The sequence below is a fragment of the Scophthalmus maximus genome, chromosome 1 (genome assembly GCF_022379125.1).
Source record: "Scophthalmus maximus strain ysfricsl-2021 chromosome 1, ASM2237912v1, whole genome shotgun sequence".
Lineage (NCBI taxonomy): Eukaryota > Metazoa > Chordata > Actinopteri > Pleuronectiformes > Scophthalmidae > Scophthalmus > Scophthalmus maximus.
Genome location: NC_061515.1, coordinates 17,150,516 through 17,177,097, shown reverse-complemented (window position 1 = coordinate 17,177,097; position 26,582 = coordinate 17,150,516). Strand labels below are relative to the sequence as shown.

The window sequence follows — 26,582 nt, the reverse complement described above, 5'->3', positions numbered from 1 at the left end:
ATGTGCAAACCCTTCTGCTTCAATTTGTGGATTAACCTTTGAGGGCCCTGTGTAGTCACTGGGGTTTGTACTTCTTAAATGTGACCTGGTTGCTTGTTAAATCATAGTGTATTTTGCATTAATACAAATATTAAATATAGAAGATTTAAAGTGTGTGTGTGTGGAGGCTTTGAAGTTATTTCAAAGCACTTTTGACGGAGTTGTGCTGACTATCGGAAGAGAAGTGCTGAGTATTGTAACGAATTACTTCTACTGTTTAGTAATTTATCATAAGTAATTGACATTTTTTATGTTACTGGCCCAAAACATGTAAGTAGTTTAATAGTCTGTCAGATGGATTGAATAACACAATCATGAATAACACAATTAAGCCTTTTTTGCATTTGCTGTCAGATAAATATAAAAATCAAATTACTATATATGCTGTATTGCTTTGGTCATGTTAAAATTGCGGAGGAAAAGTGGATGAGGATTATTTTTGCTCTGCTTGAAAAACATCCACAGTTGTGTCCTTGAAGAGGCCACAGTCGCTGCGAGGCCTGTGGTTATGATCAACAGCATCCAGGTGTGAAGCACCAGAAGTGTGAAGGCTCTGCAGAAGTTGGCTTGAATAAATAAAGGTCTAAAAAGTGCCTGTGACGACCATGCGGCACAAATGGTTCAGTTCATTATCAGAGTAGTGTGAAGCCACTGGAGGTTGACGTATCAGCATAATGAGCGTCTGCCTGTAGCGGAGCGTGCACACAACCTACTTGGTAGTTGTCCTGTTTTGAAAGCCACTCAGTGGAGGAGGCGGAAGTTTGCGCAGAAGCAGAATTAATGGAGAGAGGATCCAGTGACATGTGAAAACTCAAGTCAGTTTAATGGACATTGATTTGCTGGCCGAGCGAGTGGAGGGAATAGCTGCATAAAAATTGTCCACCAGCGCTGGATGAGTGAAATATGAATACATTGCTGGAGCACAATGCAGAGCTGAATCCATTATTCCATATTAGCGTGCCATTAATGCCATGCATGCAAATGTTCCTCTATTTTGTTCACTGGTCCATTTCTATATATGGCATTGATAATGGCATTATCTAATATGAGTGTGTGGATGTGAGCGTGCAAAGAAAGAATAGAGTCTGTTATCTCTTCAGTTTTCTCTCATCCTGCCATGTCTCACAAGGACATTAGGACAAACTAATGTGGGTGAAGTAAATCTGTGAAGAGACTCCTCACTGCCACGTTGTACATCTTTTAATTTCACTCTTCTTCACCTCCGACTGTGTAATCCATGTCGACATCCATCTCTGTCGCTCTGCAAGTTTTGTTCAGATGACTGCAGGCCCTTTCGCCAGGCTCTTTCCCTTTGCGTTTGGACTTTATTAGCGTTAACAGTACACATCATTCTCCCGAGATGGAGCACGCCATCTCAGTTTCCTGACGAACATATCAAAACCTCTTGCACTGGCGCAGTTATCCATCACACGGCTCACCCGTGTGTTTTCTGTGAAGGGTCCCTCAGAGTGAGATTTATAGTTACCTGACCCCCCTCCGCTCAACCCCCCCCATTAGGGTCTGTTGCTCTGAGTCTGCTGTTCCATCCGAATGATAAAACCAACAGTCTGACGGTATGTCGCTGCTGCAGCGACTTAAATCACCTGAGATCCAGTTTGACCAGAGGACATTGGGCAGCTGGTGCTGCTGTAAATGACTGCTGGGGAGCGGTTAATGATTACGGCTCCTCGCGGTGTGGGATGCGGTGTGCAGGAGAAGTGCTCGGAGCAGAGCTGCAACAACACCTGACCATTAATAACCTGTTGTTTTGATCGCGTTTGTGTTCTTTTTATGTGTGTGCTTTTTTGGGGGGGCCCCAGAAGGATAATGTTGAGTCTTTATGGAAGCTGTCCCCAGGTTAAACAAGAAATAGGTGTGGTCTCTGCCCTGCACCTTATTCTGCCTGTAGATCATTCGCCGTTTCACACGCCTGGTCAGGCCAAATGGCTCTGGCAAAAGGAGCTATTAAATGTCTGTGTTTTGTAGTGGTGTTCCGCCAACATACATGTAAATGGTCATTTGTCAATAACTGAAGGCTGCAACAAGTATTGTGATTACCATTTTCTCTTTCAATTATTTTTGGATTAAAGGTTTCATTTTTCTTCGTCAGAAATGCTAGTCAGACACAATACCTTTCCCAGCTACTTTATTCTATCTTTCCATTTATCACATGGAATTGTACATATTTTAATTCAAGGGTTATCATTGAAGAGGGGGAAACTCTTAGCCAACAAACTCCAAGAGAGCAAATAAAATAAAATGTATGGTGCCTCACAGCTAATGAGCTACGTTAGCTTCCTTTATTTTCAACTCACCAAAGTTGAAAATAAGTTGTTAGTTGATGTTCTAATGATTTTCTCGTTTTAGATTTCTTGGATCAGTTTGTATGTAGTTCTATGTTTGCCTTAGCACGTATGTGCCCCTTCGTCTTGATATAAAAACATGGTGTTCATATATGTATGAAACCTAAATGTATACACACTCCATGTCTATGTTCAGCCCCCCCTGTATTTGTGTTTTGTGTGCACAATGTGCATGTGTGTGTTTCATTTGTCAGTGTTCATTTATATGCACATGAACGTATGTGGCGTTAAGACCTTGTTGTTTAATACCCTTCCTTTGGCTAGAACAGAGAACAGTGAAGGGGGGGGGGAGTGAATGAATTCAATCAGCCTTGTGTGAAAATTGCCTATGGGCTGAGCTGAAGCAGCAGGGACAGAGGGAGGCAGCAGCCGGCAGAGGAGATGAAAGATGTGTTCATATGCTCATCAGCAAAAGGAAAGAGGAGATGAAGAGAGAGGGGCGGATCAGGAGAGGTGGGGAAGAAAGAAGAAGTGTGTTTATGCTGATCAGCAAATGTGAGAGTGCATGAGAAGGTGATACAGAGAGGCGGTGGTAGTGGAGGGGAGAGAACTAGAGACAGAGTTAGAGAGAATAAAAGAAAGCAGCATATCTTGTACCCTCTTTAATACTATGACTGTCGCTCATAGTGTACAGTGCATATATTCTACTACAACTACTGTTGCTACACGATAGTAAATAATAGGTAAAAAAAAAGGGGAAGAACACATATTTTTACACACTTATTGCTCAGTAATAAATGTGTTCATTTATATTTTTTGTTTTGGGTAAAGACGAGCGAAACGTTTTAAGATAATGGTAATAAATTCTGCTGGCTGCCTTTAACAACAATTGTTTCACAATTGTCTTACGGGAGGGAATCCTCCTGACTGCATTGAATGCATTGTTACCTGAAAAGAGAAATCTTTTGCCCAGTCTGTTTCTGTAAGACTTAGAAGTGAAGACTGTGTTGTTGTGTTTTTGGTCTCCAGAGTTCTAGCTGCTTCTCTCTATCCATCTCATGACTCAGCTCTCCAAACGTGGTTGGCAATATTTAAGATAATAAATCCCTTAATGGGTATGAATTTTCGTGATTATGATTTTGTTAGCTGTGAATGAATTGATTATTTGCATAAGAATTTTGAAACCAGCGCAAGTGGAAACCAGTTCTGCTTTATCGCAAAGTTCTTTAGCTTGATTTTAAGTGTGAGTTTGGATTTTTGTAATAATAATAATAATAAGTTTTATAGAGCACTTTTCATTGCTAAAAGCAATCTCAGTGTAGAAAATAGAACAATATTGTTTTCGCAGCAGTGGCTGCTTGTACATGAGTCTCAAATCCATTCTGCTTGTTCTCTGATTTTTTGGTACCCTTGTGTTATCTACCGGTACGATGGGGAACTATTTATTTAGTCAACATTTGTTATATGAAGCTGTCATATTGTGAACCTCATTTTATTCTGCAAAATACGATCAAGCCAACAAATAAAGGTCAAAGCTGTTGTTCTAGGGATAAGATAAACTTTCTGCAGGACTGGGGCACAGCTACTGATATCGAGGCAAAGGTTTTCTCAAAATTGAAATGTTGTTGTGGTTCTCCTTGGGAGTAAATACTCACCTTTCTTATCTTGTTTCCTGGTTATTTCTGTTTTGGGTCAATCATACAGTCACAATCATGCCTATAACTAGTTGGTGTCCTTTAAGCCCAGTTCACACGCCAAAAAGGCGTCAGCTGATCGCTATATGTCAACTCTTCAAAGACCTGATTCGAGAGACTCACCAACTTGTAGCAGACTCCAACAAGATTTCCAGGAAGCTACAGCCAAATTATACACCAGGATGGGGTGGAATTTAAAAAAGGCGTCATCTGTGAGCAGGACATATGAGTCGTGTGATCCCCTGTCCTTAATCAGTCGTGTTGTATGAACTCACAACGAATGCAAGAGTCCCAATCAAAAGGCCGCACATCGTTTAGTGTGAACAGCACAGCAGTCCGACACCTTTAAAAGTCCTGTAGTCTGAATTTGGCTTTAATCCACCTCGTCTCTGGTATGAGGGATGAGCTGTTTGTGAATGTTGGGAGAAAATGCAACGACCACACTCCAATCACTCTCGAGCACCACAGCTGAACATTCGCACACTGTGACACTGTAGGCTTTGTTTTTCTCTGTTGACATTCATAAACTTTTGTGTTGTGGCCTGTTGGTCTCTTTGTAAAACCTGGTGGCAACATCCAAAATAATTCATTTTTAGAAGTTTCTTTGTGAGGCACTGTGGTGTTTGAGGTTTATGGTTTTTGCACCAGTCCATGTTATTTTCCTTCCAAATTGGGTGACCCACTTCTCTCTCCAAATATGGTTTTATTTTGGGTCACATCACATGAGAGAGCTCACACAAACAATATTAATATCACACACGACTTTGAGAAAATGCTGTAAATTGTAGATTTCTCTCAGAGATGACGGTTTTATTTTTCTCCAGTTAGATGTTTTTCTCTACTCGCCACATCATTAAATGCCAGGAGAAGTCAGTCTCATGTCACGGTGCGGTGTGTGCTGCATGCATTAACAGAGAAACAATGTTTGCTTTTAGACTGAAGGGTTTGACCTTTTCTTGCCTCCTTCAGAAGATTATGCATAGCAAATTGATCATGCAGAGCAAAATGATATTCATAACAAGGCTAATGTCGATCAGTATGTCTTAAAGCTCAATCACAGCCTGATGTGTAGGAAGAATATGAAAATAATCTGTGTCTGAACGTCTGTTGTCTCCCTTTCTCTATCCGTCTCTAAATCTTGCAGCGCCTCCAGAAAAACATCAGACTCTTCTGATATGTTCTCTGGTAATTAGGGTTTTGGCAGTAGAAGGTGATACCGCTGTTACACGGTGTTCAGGCAAACACCGATGACACAACTTGCCCCGCTGGCCTCACTGTCTATTCATTTTTTTAAATAGACATTAAACCCATTCAAATTACACAGTAAAATGCTAGTTATCAAAACTTATAATAGTTGCTGAAATGATGAACTGAAAGATCCTGCTCCGCACAGCAACAGAACTGTCACACATCACAGAGTAGTAGACACTTAACCCTTGACAAGAGGAGAGTGAAGTGAAAAGTAAAAGCGCCCATTTGGCGATATTTTGGCTTCAACCTGAAGGCCAAAAGGGAACCTGAGACCATTAAGGAGGCAATCTGCAAACTTTGATTGATGACGAGGGTGGCAGTATCTGGAGCTAACATTTCAAATCTATTCACACACACACACACACACACACACACACACACACACACACACACACACACACAATCCTTCAAGTGCATCACAAGAGTGAGGCTGCCCAGAGAGAAATCTAATATTGAAGATCAAATCGAGAGCTCTTCCGATATCGAGCCAACACGTGCTTTCTTGTAAAAAGGTAACATCGGTGTTGTCACAGGTTTAATGCAGCGGAATTCAGACTGGGTTATATTGGGATGTATTTCTTTGATAAATCATAGGTTAATCTCATAGTATAGAGAACATGTGATGAACATTTCTCAAAATATATAACACGTCATTCTCATTATACTGCATGGTGGGGCCTGCTGTTTAGGGTGAAGTTGCATTTTCCTTCAGCACGCCCACGGTTTCTTGCCCATGTCTCTTTCATTAACCTTCACCAAAGTATTTTTTTTTTTGTCTCTGTTGTTGTGCGAAGTGCAGGAATGACATCACACCATTACGTCTTGCCTGTGGTTCAAAGGTGTAGCATTTCCTCTGGCTGAAGAAACAACGAAAAAAGGTTGCCTGTGAACCTAATCCAGGCAGAAATGGAATTATCCATCGCCACGTTATTGAAAAAACAAATTGGTTTTCTTCAGTGCATAAGTTCTTGGAGATTTGCCTCCTCCATGGTAAAGACTGGCAGACTGTGGGTGGTTGTGTTTGAGTCTTCACGTAATACCACTGTTTCTTACATAAAAACATTTCACTTGGTACCAGAACAACCTCAAACATTTCCTAATTTAATTACTCACCACACAATGGTGACTCTACACCTCCCACTCAGGGACATCAGAGTACAACCCAATAGTTTTTTAAGGAACAAAAGCACAGCTAATTTGCTTAGTCATAACTAATGCCAGGCCCCGCCACACACTCTGGTAATTTCCTCCTAATTTGACCTAATTTCTGACTGTGCTGCAGTCGCACCATTCGCCCCTGGCCACAATATTACCCAAATGTCAGCTGTCGGGCCATATGCACCTGCACCATGCAGCACCGACTGTGTGCCGTTGTGTGATCTGAATTAATTTTTTGCAGAAGCACCTGGGTGCATCTTTCTTTGTATCTGCTTTCATCAACATGGTATCACTGTATTTTTATGGGTTTTTTGCCCATTGCTTCTTGCAGATTTGGAGCTCGACCAAGTTGAAAGGCTGCGCTGCATGCATGGTTTGCTGTGAGAGCATCTCATCTCACATTATTCCCCCTGTCAATTACCTCTCTGATTCCTGCAGCAGTTCTGGCATCCTCTGCCATTCTCTCTACAAAAATTGTCCGATGTTCGTTAAAAGAATCTGTGGCCCAGAAATCAAGTTCAGCCTCCATGTTGCAGAGTTTTGATTGTGGATATAGTTTCTCTTTGTTTTAGCCTCAGCTGCCGTTTGGGTCAGTCTGCTACTTTCATTTCTCTCCTGTAGCCCACTCGCTATAGAGAAATTATATCACCCTCTCTGCTGTAACTGAGCATTCTTGTGGAAAGGGTCAGGCTGTGGTGGAGATAAATTCATGCCAGCTGATTTTCCTTTTTTTTTTCCCCCATAGTACAGTCAGTTACTATATACGGGGAGCCAATTGAATAAATCGGAGCCTCGGTGTTCCACCGAGCAGAGTGTGCATGGAGAGGATCACTTTTCAGCCGTCCTTTAGGAAGAGATAAAAATACTGCCCCACCAGCTGCCTCTGCAAAAACTGTGTTGAGAGGCAAAGACAAATTGAACATGGAGGTCTGGTATAAAAAGGAGATATACTACATGTTTCATCAGTGCAGGGGAGATTGTAAACATAGAAGATTTATTGTGTAGATGATGCTTAACGTGTCTGTGGTGATTATGCGGAAGACGAATAGTGTTCTCTGTGATTTGAGAGAAAATATGGGAGAACTGAGCTCATAAATGTCATGCTGTCATCTCAAATTTACAAAGCTTTACATCAAATTATTTCCCAAAAAGATAAATTCAATTTAGATAGTTTGACTAGTTTTCAGCTATGCTAAAGGGATGGCAATATTATTCTGTTTGTGCGCAACTATTAGCATGAACTTGGGTACAGACATTAGTGTCGCACAGGATGAATTATAATAACTTTGGTGTTTTTACTCTTCACACTACCACCGGGTTAAAATAGCTTTAGTTGTAGTTTGTATTTGATGCTAATTTGCAAATCTCAGAATTCCAACTGAGACGGTGAACATGGAAAACATTAAACCTTTTAATCATCCACATTTGAGCATTATGATCGTGAGCATGTTGGCATGTTGACATTAGCATTTATGCTCACCAAAGTCTGCCAAAGTGCAGACTCTTGGTTCAGACTTTGTTTCAACTGATGGCTTCAAACCTATTTTTGTTAACAAAGGATTGATTATGAGGAGTAATTATGGTGTCATAACCTTATTTGAAAATCATATACCTCAACATCAATTCCATTGGTCGACAGAAAGTTAACCAGTCGCTAAAATGAATAATAATTTAAGTAATTTCTTTAAAAGTTAGAAAAATTAACCTGAACAGTCCGGTGTGCTTGTGTCATGCTCATGTGTGTTCTGCCGCCTGTGTGTGAGCACTGCGTCCAACCGTGCGTTTTGTCTGTTTGTCTCCACTTGCTAAAGAAACGTGGCCTCAGAAAAAATTCCATTTCCTCAGATCAAAGTGAATCATCATAATCTACAGTAACCATTCAACGCTCCGTAGTCCTCGCTGCAGGCTTAGTCGTGAAAGGAAAGCTCCCCGTCCCAAACCCATTCGGCTCTGTGTACAAACACCTAATCCCATTTGTACAGAGTTAAAATAACTGTGCTCCGCTCCACTCTTACATCTCTCAGTTTTATTATGGAATTAAGAGGCACTGGGTAAGAACAATATCAACCAGTAGCTCACACATCTTGCATTAATAGCTTGTTCAAATGTTATATGCATCAGAGCATGCAGCTTATTAAATATTTGTTTGAGCTATGTACAGTCAGCTAATAATAACTCACTCTCCGAATAAATCTGTCACTCAACAACAATAAGCTAGCAGCCAAGCCGAGTCTTCTTGGGATACGTTTGTCTGAATTATTGCACAGTTAAGAACCCGAATACTGTTTTTAACAAAAACACACATTATCCTTTTCGAAACATAATCGCCCGTAATGTGTCCCCGACTTCTCTCAATCAGTCGTTTAATTCTTATTGTTTAAATGGTTTAATTCGTTTTTTTTAGCAGTGTAACATTCTCGCTGAAATAATTGGAGCCTGGGAGAACTTTGGCCCCAGCCGAAATGATCCGGGAATTCAATAGAAGCCCTGTTTTTTTTTTCTGATGTCAGTCAGAGAGGAGGCGACACAGACCAAACAAATCAAATCCAGGGGCTCATTAGTCTGTTTTTAATGATGTCAGTCTTTTAGCATTAAGGCCTTTTCATTCAGACTTTGCACAGCTCGCGGCCCAAGGGCCTTATTGACAGGATTCAGTGCAGATCGCAGTCCATCAGCAAATAAGGGAGAGGAAGAGAGCTTGAGAGGATGAAGTGGTAACATTTAAACAAAATCGAAGTATTAAAATATACTTTTGATTGTCAGCGGACAAAGAAAGGTCCAGAAAAATGTTTGCTTTTTTTTTTACCTAAGTTTTTAGATGCTTTACCACCCACAAAGACACACTGATGTGAGGTAGTGAAAGAGGCCCGTTACCGCCTCAGTACACTGTACAGCGTCATTTTAAGGGTCAACGAGGTGGCTTTTAACAGTCGGGAGAATTGATCCTGATGGCGTTGGCTGCGATCAATGTCTTCCTGGAAACAGAGCCCCTGCATGGTGGCTGATTTGTCGCTGGAGACTGAGAGACTTCCTGATGCGCACACATAATGCAGATTTGCAGTCACAGTAAATTACATGAAGGGAAAAATAAAATTAGTTCCCATTAGTTATGAAAATAGTTGCTCTGAAACCTGTGCTGCACACACCTCTGCAGTGAAGCAAGAGCACACAACAAAATGTTGAAAATAAAAAGGTATCATTATAAAACAGTGGCGACAACGCAGGGTAAGCATCGCCCTTCCCAGGCTTTTCATTTCATCTGAATTGTATATGGTCCATCAAGTCTGTTCATATTTTGTTAATTCTGAGTGATGACAGCGATGACATCAAGTTAGGATATGAAAAATACCTACAGCCAGACTGAGTGTGCATTAAAGACTAGACTGGGGCCTATGATTTTGTTGAAGCTGAAATGAAACAGATAAAACATGGAAATTTGAAATGATAGCACTTTGTTTTTCAAGCCTAAACACACACACTGGCTCATACTGCCAAGAATTTATTTAGAATCAGACAGTGTTAGCCATAACTGCTTTTTATTCAAAACAAGACCCGGTGGAATTGGTTTGGGTGGCAGCCTCTCTAAACATGAGCTAGAGAGATAAATGCATGTGCCAGTGTGAGTTTTTATATCCCTGTATGTTTCTTTGTGGATTTATTGTTTGTGTACAAAACAATAACTCCTCACCAAATATGAGATCTGCAATAACATTGAATATGATGTCCCGCTCTCCAGCAACATCCGCACAGTGTCACAGAGAGGAGTTTGAGCAGGGGACAGAGAAGGCCGCAGCCTCAGAACAAAACGAGCCGGAGCAACGCAGCAAAGACCGATGACGGCCCAAGTTGAGTCAAAGTGGACTTTGGGTCAACAGGAAAAACTTAAGATGTAATACTACCGCAAAGGGAACATGACGACAATATGAAAAATATTCCAAGTTGGTTTAGAAGAAAGACTGTATTGTTGAATTTTAGCTGATTAATGTCCCCAGCTCAGTGATGCAGTATAAACAGTATAAACAGTATAAAGCTCCACATGTAATTGAGTATGTGTTTTTCATGACGCTGCAGTAGCCGTTAATTAGGCACTTAAAAAAAGCAGCATATTAATTGTGGGACAGGTTGGAAAGCCCACTTGCAGTAATCAAATAAGTAATCAATCAGTATAATGAATGAAATCTCCCCATTTGCAGCCTAGGGAAATTCAATTATTTATCATTCGCACTTCTTCCCCGGAGGAGGCTACATGTCTTTGTAACAGCTCAGGTAAATTATTGTCTCAACATCTTCACCACAGACTTTACTGAATCTGTGTGTGTGTCTCTGTGTGTGTGCAACAGCACACCTTCAGCCGCAATGCACACATTAACATATGGCACATTTGACACCTGTGCACAGACACACATTAAAACTCACATTATCTTGATCCGAGGTAAGGGTGGTAATTGATCTGTTGCTCCGTATTTAGTCTATCACAATTAGTTAATGGGCCAGGCCCCTTCGTTGTCATGCGAGCAGGGATTTGGCATCGCTCCCTCCAGAGCTGGTGATTGGGGAGGAGGAGCGGCCGTCAGGGCCGGGGCAGCCGTTCCTCGCTCTTCCTCACCAAACAAGTAGCCCCTTCCTGACTTAAATGTAACATTACAGCTGCAGTGCATGTCCTTTTGCTCGCTGTGTGGGTAATGGAGCCCAGTCTTGCTACTGCTGAGACGTCCTTCAGCCATCAATCAACAGGACGTGTCCAGACAGTGTTTCCTCAGAGATGCAATGATGATATACTGTCTAGTGTAAAAAAAATGATATTGAATTTGCTCCTAAGTTGCAACCATGACTTGCAACATTAATTTTGGTTTGGTAAAACTCTATTTTCACCTCATTTTCTTTCTTTCTTAAAAAAAAAAAAAAATCAAATCTTTGTCTTTTTTCTCTTCTCGACTTTATCATCATCCTTATCTTGGTTGTAGCATTAGTCCATGTCCCTGCTGCCCGCACACAAAGTGAGATTGCCCTGGGATAAAGGAGTCATCTCACAAACTCCACCGCAGGTAGTTACGCTTCACTGTGCATCTGAGGAACGCAAACAGTGTGTCCCCCTGGGGCCTGTGGGAGAGTCTGTGCTCACAGCACGCCTTCAGCTAGGAAAGCTCATACATCTTTGTGTTTGGGTGAGGGTGAAATGTTTTTTTGTTTTTTTTACCCGCTCTCTCACACTTCTTTTAGCCTGTGTGGGCAGTTCAAGATCAAATACTGTGCAGTACCAATGAAAGACACAAATTTGTGGCATTGTTCAGATTTCTGCCCTCCTTCAGTCTCTACAACAACCATTTCTGTTGACAATAATTTTCACCTGAGTTGTCTGTTGTGTTGCCGCAGTACAACGGGATGAATGGACAAAATTAAAGAACAGCCTTTAATGGGATATCCCATGATTGATTGTTCTCAAGCGTTTGGCAGTTGAAAGTATGATTCCTACTGTAAATTCATCCACTTGATTTGATTCCCTGCAGGAAATGCTTTTAATACTCAACCCCACGGAGCAAATTGTTTGTTGGTGAGCAGCAAGGCCGAGCGTAGGGCCAACGGTTGATTGATGGCTCTTTGCTGCTGCTGCTGACATGCAGCGTGTCATTCAGCTCATGATCAGCCCTTGTTACTGTGATCTGCCGTCTGTATCATCACTGGGGGTGGTCCGATTGAAGTCAGGGAACACGTTTAATTTTGGCGAGCACACCCTTCCCTTGGAAAAAAAACCCAAATGCTCAATGAAATCAGCCTTGAGTGTTTTCCATCTGTGTCCTGCTGCAGTCAGTGAGAAGAAATTTGCCCATCAGTCACAATCCGAAAACTGAGCTTAAAGCCTCCCTGGCTAGTCATGCAAGAAATACAAAGCTAAGTGGTCACGTCATGCTTTGTAATCCCAAGGATGGTTGTAGAGTATAGTACACGTGTTCTTTTAAAGCAGTTTGCAGCTTCACTCTTACTGGTACGAACACTCACACAAGCTGCAGCTTATTTTGTCACACATGCAGTTGCAAATAACATAAAACAACACATGCAGTCGCTTAGAGAGAGATAATGCATTGCACCCGGCAGCTTCTGCAGAGAGCCATCTGCCTTTTTTGTACAGCCCTTCCTGAAAATCTCTGAACTCTTCAGAAAAGTGCTGTCGACACCATAACTTCTTTTCAGTCAACCAATCGGAGGAGGCTGTAAAATCGAGACACTTGTCCCGGCCGCGTCCGTCTATCCCGAGCTGTATGTTATGTCAGACAGAAACTACGGCCATTTGTGGGAGCAGAGCTGCCACTAGACACTGAATGTTGCTGATGAGCGTTGGGCTTCTGTTTTGTTGTCATAGAAATGAAAACCCTTGCTCAGCTCTTTTTTGATGAAGCGCTGGGATGAGGTGCTCCCCTGTGCGTTGCTTGGAGAGAAAAACTGTATGTTAGATGGATACACACCACAAAGCAGTGATTCGTGTTGTTGTGGTTCTGTATCGCAGTATGACATATGTAAGATAAAGCTGAATTCATTGATTCATCAATGAGTTGAAAGATAGAAAATCTTCTAACAAAGAGCAAATCTTCTGACAATAGAATACTCATTGAAGTCATTTAGTGAAACAAAGGCAATTTGAAGACACTGGACTTGGACACTGGAAACTGTGAGATGCACTTTTTACAATGTTTGGGCAGAAAATATCCAACTGATCGATGCACATAGAAAGAAATTGAAACACTAGGTACAGTATAGCAATAGTAAAATGAGGATTAGTAAACTGATATCAATGAATCAGGAATAAGGCTGAAACTAACAGTTTTAATTTTCGTTACCAAATTAATCTGCTGATTATTTTCTCAAATAATCATTGGGTCTGTAAAATGTTGGACAAATGCACTATACAATACGTTTTTTTCTGTAACTGCAGAAAACTCTGCTGATGCAATAATACAAACATTTATCATACTCAACTTTCAGACGTCTGCAGCATTAGTAGGTTATCATGTGTAAATTGCTTGTTAAAGGTTCCTACAGGTCGCATTTGTCCCTTTCTTGTTTTCCTATGCTGACTCCCTCTTTATTTGCTTTGTAGCTGTCTAATTTCCCCTTGTGGATAATTAGTTTGATCTTGTACCCATGGGAGCTTCCCAGTATAACCTGCTTTCTCCAACTACAAGCTATGGACCTGGTCGGTGAACATTTTAATGGTAGTCCTTCAGGTAAACGAGAACCTAAGTCACCTACTTTTTTGAAGCATTTCCTTCTCTCAGGAAAAATGGGGCTGTTGCTTAACATGCATAACATTCATCACAGGCTACATATTGCTTTTTTCAGTCCGTGGTAATGTACAGGTGACGATGAATGCTGACTTTACAAAAAAGGATTTGTATTCACACTCCCTTGTGGCTCTGGGATAGTGAACCCATCACTCTGAGAAGGTTAGAAATGGGATTATAGCGCATGCTGACAGTCGGGGGTGAAAAAGAGTTTGATATATTGGTTAATATGCGTGCAGGCTTAAGCCCAGAGTTCTGGGCCTGTTCCCAATTGGAGAGGTGTGTAGATCAGGTATTAACTCTGCTCAACCCCCAGAACTGGTCTTCTCTGGAAAAGTATTACAACTGCCATCTTTGTAGGAAGCTCTTTTATCACCGGGGGACAGTAGCCAGTCACATTTAGCAGGAACAAATACAGTACAAATGAATGAAACCTCAATGTGGGAGAGCTCAGGTTTAGCCATGTCGAGACACACTGACACATCTCTCTCTCTCTCTCTATATATATACATATACATATGTATAAACACACTGTGGGAAATACACACACACACACACACACACACACACACAACCAACCCTATAACAAAGGTTGTACATGTGGGAAGAAAGAAGGAAGTGAAAAATCAATAATTTGAGTCCCGTTTGTATCTCCAAGCTCTCTCCATGTATTTATCTGACTAGCTGCTTTCTAGAAAAACATCTCCAGTTTTGTAAGAGCCAGGACTCATTGACCAACTTGCTGTTTCTTAAATGTGAAATTCAGTCGCATCACGCCGCCCTTTTCCCTGCTTTTTTTATTCATGCATATGTGTAGTGTTTACAATGAGGCAGTACCAGAGTAAGGGGGCAAAAAGTGTTGCTAAAACTTCCCTCAATTACACATTACTTAACAATATGAGTGGTTTACTATCCCTTCCACTGTAAAAAGTTGATTTCCTAGCTGTTGAGTTTGATGTTCACCACTGCTTTTATTTAGCTCCTGTCATGATTACTTCTTCATCTCTGTAGTGATTTTGTTTCTTACCATTTGTCCCTGAAAACTTTCAACCAGATCTGGTGGTAGATAGAGCTGAAAAATGTCTTTATTTTTTTGTCTTCATGAAGAGTTTACCATTCGCTGATTAAGGCTGCATGAAGCCTTAACATTTATTCAGACGGAACACAGATTTTATACAAAGCAAATGTAAAGAGAAGAATGGGGGAAGATGCAAATACATTCTAGGCAGAGTTCACTATGTCTGCAAGCAGAGAAGATAATAAGTTTGTTTCCTGTGCAAAGTTTCTGCTTTTGGGATTTATGGAATCACCGAATATTTGTGTAATCTACATCTGCTGAAAATAATTTATAAATGATATACTAAAAAGTGGGACTAGGTTTCTGTAGGAATCTATGTCGATAAGCAGAAATGGAGTTGATAAAATCTCTTTAAATTTTTTTAATGATGATAACAGCCGCCCTGAGTTCAAGTCCAGTTGGTGGATTGTGTGTGTTGTTGGCTTCAAGCTGGTGTGGGTCTGATTAATGCAGGAAAATGAACCTATGATTCAGGCTGCTGATCGTGACTACTCAGTCATTACATTCTGTCATAATATATTCATAAAATAAACTTTCTGCATCCTAACAACAGCCTTTATAATGACTTACTTAAATTGCAGAGTAGTTTTGTCTCCTTTCCCAAAGACCACAATCAAACAATCATTTTAGTTGTTTTTTTTTGTTGTTTATTATTAAAATCACCCACATAATGTTATAATAGTGAAAAATGGCCCTGCATGGTTTCCTGGAGCTAACGGTCCAAAACCCAAAAGTATTAAAATTAAAATTAAATAAAACACAGTGAATCATTACTTACTCTGGGAAAAGCTAACATTGGGCATTAATACTTATAAATAATAACAAATGATAAATGGTTTCTTAAAATGTTATTTGATTTTGCCCTAAGCTGACTTGATCAAGATGACAACATAAATAGTTGCAGACTTAACAATACAAAGTCAAGCAAAGGATTGAACAAAAAACCTAAATTACAAAACTCTTTGTGCTAAAAAAAGAAACGTTGTTGGAGAAACGCTGAAGATCTTTTTGTTTCTACTTTCTCAGCTTTTTCGTTCTGCTTTTGATTTTGAAGTACCTCGAAGAAAACGGGAATGTGATTCCTTTTTGGGGTGTAAAGACATTGTGATTGGCATTTTTCATTATGTTCTTTCATTTGATGGCCCAAACTATCAATCAACAGAATAGTCGGCTGATTATTTGATTAGAAAAAAAGACTGCTCATTTCAACCCTACAAATAACGCCTCTAAAATATGTATGGAATAAGCTTTAAAGAAACAATTAACTAATAAGTCATTTTCTTTTTGTTTTCAATCATCTTGAAGTCTCCATTAATATCAGATTGATCGCTTTGAGTTTTATTTGCAGACTCACTTAAGTTATGGAAGCAGAAGTGTACATTAGGGATTAACAGCATAATTATGTCCTGAAATCTGAGATGACGATCAAAAATGTTCAGTGAACTTTATGCAGCTCAAGCAAAGGATTAATTGACCTACTTGCATACATTTTAAGCTGCTTGCAGAGACACAAAGTTCTTCTGGATTTAACCTTTCCATCACTCATTCTCTATCTTTCTCAAACGCACACACACACACAAACACACCATTACGATGGATACTCTGGTGCCTGCTGACATGAGCCTGAAACTCGAGATGGCAGGTGTCAGTCAGATGTTCCCATTAGGATGGAAATAATGAATTCACTAAGCAGGAAGAAGCATTCGACAGGACAGAAGCTGGGTCAGCAGCTAAACTCGCTCTCACGCGGTATTTCTTTAACCACAGTAAAACACCTGATTCGTCCATTCGGATGAGATATGGTTACTGTGCAGTGAGACAGATACATAACGTTTATGTTCTCTATTCGCTTTGAAGCTATAATTCGGCCATTTGTTTATGCAGCTGTAGTAAAAAATTATTCAGTGACAGTCTGCATTTTCCTAATTATTGCAGCAAAAGTAGGATTTCTGCCAACATCATGAAGGTAAATGCTATTCCCAAAAGCACTCCCCTTAGGGGTAAACATTATCTCATAATAAAAGTGATAAAAAGTCGAATTTACAGTAAAACCCTTTCCCAGATCTCTGTAGTCTTTCTGTATCCATGGCAACCTGAAAGCAGAGCATTGCATGAGTTGAAGCAAGCTGGAAGCTGAGAGAAGGGGGCATATTTGTTTAGATGTCTTCACATTGGAGAACGGCATTCAATGAATGTGTCTACCCATGATGCTCCGGGACACCTCTCTGCGAGGGGCCACTTCACGTTACCCCCCTTCTCCCTCCAGCATTGTGACACTCACCTGTTCACTCCTGATATAAACATTTGTATCCTGATTGCTGATTATAGCAAAATATGATTTTGACCTGGTTACATTCACACCTGGTATTAATGTTTCTCCATGGTCCACATCGAGATCCATCTAAGATCTGGTATTTTTTCCAAGAGTACTTGAGCTAAAGCCTGCTGCGCAGTCTTTTATGATAATTTCAAGACTTTTAACTGATGAAGGCCTGAGGACAAAACACTTAGGTCAAATACCAGAGATAAACAGTGTGAAGGAATCGTTGGATCCTTGTATGATTTGTTATTCTTACTTAATGGTGTGAAAGAACTAATTCAAAAAGGTGAAATCTGAGAAAAAGTCTGATTTTTAAGCTCTTTATAGCCCTTAAATAATCTGGGAACTCCTTTAGACTCAGGTTGGAAATTTAGTTTTAGACAAAGGCAGGACTCCGGTAAAGAGACATGATGTGCATACATAGAAAGGATTTGTTAACAAAACTCAAAGTATAGAGAAAGCAAATATACAGGGGCTGAACTAGAATAACAAAAGGGGTGTCAGCTAAATTAAACTCTGATTCTGTGCTCCAGAGTTTAAGATTCAAAAAAACATTACGTTTCGCTGATGCTTTTGTCCAAAGCGATTTACAATCATCGATTTTTGACTCATTTCAGAGGTAGGCAGGTGGCGTTAAGGGCCTTGGCCAAGGGCCCACGCTGTTTTTTTTTAGCAATGTCCTGACCGGGTATTGAACCCTGTCCTTCTGTTGCTAAAGATACACACTTTTCCAGGATGAGTGAGGCTGTTATGTTGCAGGAGTGGTGAGGTGCTGGCTGAGCAGGGGCAGAAGGTAATCATGAACACAAAAGATTTCAGTCAACAGAACAGATCCAAAAACAGGCAAGACAGGTTTATAGGTTGGCCGAAGCATTACTACCACGAGGTGGAACAACAATCTGTCAGAGAAGTGGTGGTTGAACTGCTCTGTATATATAGCAGGTGCTTGTGGAAGCAATGGAATGGTTAGGGCCAGGTGTGTGGAGGAGTTGGCGGCAGATTCAAATGACCAGACGACACGCCCAGTCAGGAACACACACCAAGAGGCCAAAGAGCAAGCAGAAACACACATACAGGCGTAGCAGCATCACAAGAAATAACCAGAAAGCTTCATAGTCCTAAGAACTAAAGAATGCTACCTCATGCTCAAAATCAAAAGTGAAACGAATCAGCGTCACCGCCAACATGATTGTGTTATTACCAGTAATTACATCCCGGGAGACAACAGGATACGTCACCGCTGTTCCTCCCAACTTTGCCTGCTTCCTCCACATCATTGCCTCAAAGTGAATCCAGTACATGTCGATTCTCTGCGGCAATTCCGACACTGCTTCTGCTTCCCTTGAGCACATTTGCCACCAATTCCTCTGCTATCATCCAAACGGTTTCTGGAGGCCGAGATTGGGCCAATTCCTGCTAGGACGACATTTCATTACAGCCTAGAATTGAACACATGGTGACCTTCACTCAGCTCCCGGCTCTCATATCAGGTCAAGGCTTCCTTTCTCTTCCTGAGGAAAGGGTTCTGTTTTTTTTATACATTTTGTAAAAGCCAACTGTCAGAGAGCTGTGCACAATCACTGCCCTCATAATGATACAATCAGAGCCAATCAGGGTGCTTGCCTTTGAAGTGGCATTCTAATTTGGGCCTTAATGAACCTCTTCTTGGTATGATTCTGTCGCCAGCTCTGTGATTGCATTGATCAAGCTAACCTGTGTAGTAACTCAGTGGGGGGACCCGTCTTGATTTGCCTGTCAGACGCTCAGAGGGAGAAAATGTCCTTGCAGCTTCAAAGTGAGGAAGCTGGCAGAAAGCGGCAAAGGCTAGCAGACACTGGGCAGAGGGCCAGTGTAGTGGGACGGGAAAGTGCTTTCTTTTTGTGCCAAACAGCGTTTTGGCAACGTCCATATCCTCGCATTCTGCCCACAGAGCATGGACATGGAGTCTGGCATTTGCTCAAGGTATTGCACCAAGGGGGGGGAAAGCTCTCTCCCCTATTTCTCTTTCATATATTATACTACTGGATTTCCATCAGCTTTGCATCAACAAAGGCATTTGAATGTGTTTTGCTTTTCAAGGTTCAACTAGTTTAACCACTGTATGCAATTTGGCAGTTCAAACCATGAACAAGGTGTTGCACTTTATAAGACAATCAAATCTTTTAGGTCGCATTTCAAGCTCACAACATAATTATTGACTCCTACATGTGTTTGTTTTCTTAAAATACAATGTCTGCTGTTGGAGTGAGACTATTCCAGTCTGTTTCCAATACAAATACAAAGCTGCTTGTGTTTGAAAGTTAATCCTTTATTTTGAAAATTGTAGTGTGACCAGTTAATCTTATCTCAAAGCCGACTCGCTGGGTTTTTGGAGAGCTTTCAACAGCATCTCATGATCAGCAGCAGTTACCTTAGTTTGTTCAGTTCTGCAGGAGTTTTAAAACTCCATCCACTGATTGATAGAAACAAATACATAGAACCACAATGTATTTTCTAACAGACTTAAATACTTTGTTGCCTAATCACCTGCTGTGAGAAAAGAAATTGTGAAAGGATGAAAAAAAGTACTTAAGAGTTTAAAATACACTCATTGTGGAGGGAAAAAAACCCAGAAGTGTCTCGACAACCCGGGACCCAGACGAATTCTGGGAGCTCATTTCATTTGCTCTGCCAGACTCGGTCTGGATCCTCTTCATTGGAAATGAGCATTTCACGAAAAGTACTAGATATTTTCAAATTTCTCCCCCAAAAGCTCTCCTTTCCCCTATCTCCTCTCTGCTCTCGTCTGTTGACATTTTCACGTCACCCAGCAGACGTCATATGATTTGTTGCTCTCATGGTTGTAGGTCGCTCCAATTGCATCCAGAGGCATTGTGGTCTTCGTCCGTTGGTGACGCCTCTTCGCAAAAGAAAATGAACCGAGAGGTCCCAGTATTAGTCTGGCTACGCCAGGCTAGTGTCTTGAGTGTGTCTGTAATATTCAAAAGAGAATGTTAGATAATAGAAGTGGAATACCTGAGATGAGGAAGGGAGAAAAAGCTTTCTTTTTATATAATTAGGCTGTAATTGCTAAGCTGTGCACTCAGGCACAGTTGCTGCCAGACACTCAGGTCACTTTAATTGCCATCCACAGGTGAAAACCGCTTCCCGTCTCTACACACTCAACTGAATCCACGCGTCTAATGGCCTCTCAGATGTTTTTATACGCCGACTTTTTTTAAGTTTGAGCGAGTAATAAAGATGTTTTCAAGTCTGTCAGCTAATTGGGATGTTTGAGGCGAGGAGAGAAATTGGTAGATCAGCAGTCTTGGGAGTCATACTGAGAGGGAGGAAACAAAGAACGAAAGAGACGGCAAGTGACAAACAGCCACAGTGAGATGGTTCTCAGCTGCCAAGCAGGTAGCTGCCCTCACAATGTGACACATCTGCCACCTCAAACTGGGAGCACACAGGAGCTGCCAGCGAACTCTGCGCCTGCTCTTTTCTCGCGCCGCACATACACCTACAAAGGCAAGTGAGCTTTTCTCACATGTCACTGTGGTCCTGAAATAAGCCGTAGCAGTTCCAGGTGCTCCTGAAAAGAGATACTTAAAAAAAAAAGAAGACATTTTGAGTCTCCTGTGTGGACATTACCATGGCAGGAGTGGCAGCAGGCCATCCCAGGAGACACCTTGGCTCTGCTATTGTCACCATTGTGGACAGAGAAAGTCGCTGCAGCCCTCTGAAATTAATACAAGCTGACCAGCAGCCGGCTCTCTCAGACTCGATCGGGACTGAAGGCTAATTCAAGGTGACGGAACCTGTGACTTGTCCCAACATAGTCCGGGTGCCTCGACTGGGCATGAAGCACTCTCTTGATTACAGCTGACTTTGGCTTGAATAAGTGAAATAACCACGGCGGCAAGGTGACTCTCACAAAGCTCCGACAAGCCAATGTGTGTCCTCCCAAAGAATAAAAGCAAATCTATTATTGAAAGAACACTTTAACTTTATTACCCTGACAGTTTAAAGCATGACCTCCTCTGAATACAACTTCACCAACAAACATTCACCCTCCTTCCGTGCAGGATTTGCTCTGTTGTTACCAAACAGCAAATAATTGGTAATGTAGCTCTACGTTAAGCTGATTGTTTTCCACGCATCAATAATAACATTTAAACATCTGAGTCCCGACCCGGGGCCAACCACTGAATCGCATAACAGCAGTGGCAATCAGATGTGACAAATGCAGACAAAACACACACACACACACACGCACACACACACTCACAGTCACACAGAGTGAGAGTCTTATACTTCTATTTTAGTGAGGACACTCATTGACATAATGCATTCCCTATCCTAACTGAAATGCCGAACCCCAACCTAAACCCAATTCATACCTAGGACACTGTCTTTTTTCCCTAAATAATTTCAATAATGTCAATACGTTCGATTTGGCAGTATGGCTCTTCTGTGCTGAGATCTCCCTGCCCTTCCATGTGTTTACGTGGAAGCCTGAGGTAGGCAGAGCACGCATCCCTGCCCCCTAAGTGAGGCAAGGAGAGTAGCAGCTTGAGACCCCAGCACAGAACAGAGCAGGCCTCAGTTACAACACGCGACATTGATTAGGTCAGATACAGCATTGAAAGATGGGCTGGGGTGGAGACGGCTTGTAGTTTTTTTCTGTGCTCCGGGATATGAATATGTATGATATATATGGGATATGGGATATGATATGATATGATATAAATGAAATGTATTATTATTATTATTATAGTTGAAGCAGGAAGCTAAAGCAGCTTAAATAGAGTGCACAATACGTACTTAGCCAATTGAAAGCTGATGTGGCCTGTCATAAAGATCTGCCGTAGACAGCTGATGTACTGGATCAAGGCTGAGCTTGAATTCATGGCCTGCCTGAACTGACGCTATGCTCAATTCTACCCCTAAAGCAAAAACTAAGTTTAAGACTCTCACACGGCTAAATTCAGACCATCTTTTGCAGCTCGTTCTTGTTCTACTGGCTCATCAATTGAAAACCTCCTGATGCGAACAGCTGTCTCTCAGCCGAGTGGTGAGCTGATGGGCACATGGTGTAGTTCTGCCTCAGCGTTGGGTCAGCTCGATATCAGTCCCTCTTTTTTGCACATTTCTACACTGAACCGAGGGACAGTTATTCACAGAGTGTGGTCTGTGGTGTTGTCCAGTAAGCTATGAGTCCATAGCTTCTGAGTGAGTCTCACTGAGTTGATGTCACCAAGTTAGTGGATAACTGATTTTCTCAGCCAATTGGTAGAAGTGGAAATGATCTGTGAAAAGATCATTGATATATCATAACCTTTGAATTTATATTATGAACTTGTCTGCTAAAAATATTGCTTATTATAGTGTCATATCTTTGGCCATCTGGCAAACGTTCAACATATAAAATTCAATATTCTCCCCCTTAGGCTTAGGTTTTTTTGTCCCCGCAGTTGTTTCTACTGACTTTTGACTAAGTGTTTTAGTCCTGTTTTACTGTATGATATATATGGGATATGGGATATGATATGATATGATATGCAGGTATATGGGATATGATATGATATGCAGGACTTTTAGTCCTGCATATCACACGACCATTCATGTACTCTGCGTATTTGCGTGCTGGTGTTAACAAGAAGCAGATTTTCTACTCTGCTGTTAGTTGCAAAATATTACGAACCAGGAAGATCAATGGCGAAAAGTGAGACCAGGGATTTCTTGATGACGAGGAGTTTTAGAAATACTTTGCATTCACCCCATGTAGTCGAGTCGTGACTGATGAGACTCGAGCTTGAAAGCAAAGGTAGGCGCCTGTGTCACCATTTCTAAAACTAGAACTGGTCAGAAGCGTTGCCAAATGTCTCTGTTTTGGGGGCATGAAAAAAACTCTGTTTTAAAACTAAAAAATATAATCATTAGACACTTTTTTGCTGAAAAACAGAAGCCTTATGTGGCTTAAAAAGGGCCCTATGGGAGTGAATCAAAAGTGTTAATTTGCAAACTGGAGAGGGAAACAGTGACCTGAAGCTCGTTATAAAGCTACGTAAAGTTGAGCGGAGCTACTTCAGAGTAAATTTTTTCCCATTGTCGGATCAGCCTGCCCACCACCAGAAAAAAAAAACAGAGTAGTTGTATTCTTGATCTGAACAGGCCGAAAAATATGTTCTATTCCAGGGAGGATATTGATTTAGTGCATCACACTCAAATGTGGCTTTCTGACCAACTTGGCAGCCTTCCATTTGTTGATCACTCACGTTCCCTTCTCCTCTCATCCCCATTTTTTTTGTAAAACCAGGGGCCAGGCCATAAAACTGTGTAGATTCACAATGTCAACTCTGTGTGTGAGGAGTTGTAGTCAGAACTGAAAGGAAATACATTTTTTTTATCTCCATCTTTTCCTTGGAAAACTTGGTTGACCTTTGAAAACTGTGTAGGTCTGTAGTATTTGTGAGATGAGAAATTCCTCACTTGGTTTTTGTACTTGCCAGCATTCAAACTTCTGGTTCCTTATCTTTCACTATCATGGAAACACTCCTCCTCTCTCTCTGCCTTGCCCTTGTCCACCTTTAGCTCACACCCCACTGCCTCTACTCCTGTACTTCCTGTCCATCTCGGCGCTTGGTGTGCAGTAACATTTAATTAGCATCAAACAACGCGGGCCCATCCAGAATCTATGAGCTGTGACATTTGTGGTCAGACAGGGATCCCCCAGAAGACCCCGGGGCCTCCGCACATCGAGGGATCCAGTTAATATCAGACACCATTTCTCACCATCTTGTCGGAATGTTTAGCTCAACATCTTCAGTAGAGACACACAGAGATATTCCAGTTCTGGGGAGTGGTAAAACTGCAGAGCACACCTCTGAAGAAGAGTGTCAGGGTGATTAATGGTTATTTATATTGTTGGTCATGCCTGTTGCCTACAATTTCTCTTTCTAGTTAATTTTCCGGCCACTGTTCCATAGGCCTGTCCAATGCGCTGAGGAAAAGCTGCACTGAATTATATTGGCATGTTCCAGTAGGAATGGATATGGGCCAGTAACCACAGTTTTACTGGTGCTAATCTCAGGTGGAAAAGCGACGGACCTGGTGCCCTCGTGCATGGCTCCGCTCTGGCATTGCCTCAGTGGGCACACAGTTGGCACATTGTTACCAGGACTGCCTGTGTTGCCTCGGTTATTTTCAGATATGGCCGAATTTCAGTCCAGCACATGTCCAGATTTACAAATTTTATTCCTGAAGATGTTCTAAAATGTGTGAAATACTCACATATATTATTATTAGATATTCAATTCATTGTTGCAATGAGTAAATTAAGTATATGTTCCCATGCACAATTTACAAATGAGCAAGACATTGAGTGTAATCACAATGAGCCCAACAACTGTTATAAATATAGAGGCGTCTTATATAAGAGTCTTTAGCGTTTCTGCTGCTGGAACAGTTTAACAATCAATTTGACGACGGTCAGGTTATAAACAAACAAAACATGTCTAAACTATGGGACGTGCAATGGGTGAATTGTCTGCAGACGCAGCACTACAACGTGTCGTACTTTAACAAGAGATTACATCGTGCATTGAGCTCAAAGTTAACTTTCCTTGCATCCAAAGTGCTTCTTCCTTTTCTTTCTACATGCTCCTCAGACACGTCGATCATCTCAGATCAAGTCAGCACAGTAATCAAAAACAGTTTTTATGATAATTCAAATTTAAACCAGTAATACTAACCGTTTTAAATGTTAATGTGGTTTAACCTTTTCATCCCTTGTCAGCATAATGTAGGAATTATGCAGAAGAAAAATAATTGGTTAACTGGAATGTGCAGGGGCTTATGATAGTAGTTTAATTACAACATTTAATCTGGTTTAACACTTTGATGATATGAAAGACCTCTTTATTTATTTGGGCTCAGAGATGCTCAACTGTATTCATTTGTTTTCCTCACTCCAAGTGCCGGATTCCTGCACCTGGGTCTTTTGGCAGTATTCAGGCAATTCAGTTCAGCTTCCCCAACATTATTTTCTCTTCGTACTGGTGAAGCATGTCCGAGCCCAAACAACAATCCTCTTTACTGCCGAGCCGTGTGTCTGAACTCGAGCCGGGAATGGCGTTGATGTGTGCCAGTGAGACAGCAGACCGGTGGCACCAGGATGGATGCGACCCACCGCTGAGAAAATGAGTGGAATCACAGTGTTTTCCACCCAGCTGACACCCATGACAGATGGAGCTCGCGAACACTGCAGCTCAGCCCCAGCTAAAACCATGGCAACAGCGTGCATTTGGCAACAGGAAGCCTACAAAGCCTATCAGAGAGGAGAGCGCATTGCCATCTAAGTAGGTCCCTGAGGTGCACTCGTAGAGGATGATAGCCTAACGAATGGAGGTTAGTGCTGAAAGAATAGAGCGCATTCCTCACCGTGTTCCCGGAAGATTGAGAGGAAGGAATATAGCACCATATGCTTCATATCCTAAGGGGATGATTTGATATAGGCTACAACAACCACCATTTTAGATCACAGCCAAAATGCCATGTCGTCAGTAATGCCTCTGTAGTACTGTTCAACTGAAGCTGACTTAAGCCTCAAGGCATGTCTGTGATTGAAGTGTTTTTAGAGCATTTTACCGGCCTCTCTAGAACCCGAACTAAACTCCTTTTCCCTTCTGTTATTTCTGTAGTGTTACCTACAGGGAATTTGTCATTTCACTTGGCTCCTCAGAGCAGAAGATCACCTGAAAGACGGCAACCTTACAACTGATGAGTGCTTCACTGTTCGCTCAAGAGCACTTGAATACACTTGACCTCAGGCCCTGCGGCTGAAAAGTTTGACTGCCTCACACTCAGAAAACCAAGGAGAAAACCAAAATTTACAATAATTGTTTAATTTGAATCCACTAAAAAAATATACAGCGTCAGGGAAATGATTTACAAGATGATCTCAATCTAGAGAAAAAAAGGCTAAAGTAGGCACAAATGTTATTTTCAGTGCTGAGGTGAAAACCAAACGCTCCAGCATTATCCATTTCAGATGGAAAGGCAAGTGGTGTTATGTGGGAGGCCAATGCAAATATCATAAAACGTGTTCTCATTGCACAGGGAGGAAAAAAAGGAAAGAAAAGAAGACTCCTATACATTCACTGGTATTCACGTCTAATTTGGGGTTTATTAAAAAGACAAGTCCTATTAGATTTGAGGTATAATCGCCTGATTTGAAGCGGAATGTGACCCTTACACGACACTGATTTTAAATCACGTTTTCAGACTATTCTGCTTCAGTCTGCAATGGTGCGAGGCAGTGTTTGATTATTTGTGCCAGAAAAACAACCTCCAAACTATCGTCTGCATTTCCAGATGAGCTGTGCAGCGCTGAAACACCTTTGTTAAAACTCCCACCCTCTCTTTTTTTAGCAGTGCGTGAGACAGACAAAACGGACGTTATAATTGTATATATTACCA

General features: G+C 41.4%; 1 protein-coding gene across 2 annotated transcripts in view; it reads left to right on the top strand.

The window, feature by feature from the left end:
- The window catches only part of LOC118299107 (mannosyl-oligosaccharide 1,2-alpha-mannosidase IA), a 186,196-nt gene that overhangs the window by 129,659 nt on the left and 29,955 nt on the right, over window positions 1-26,582 (top strand). The window lies entirely within an intron of this gene.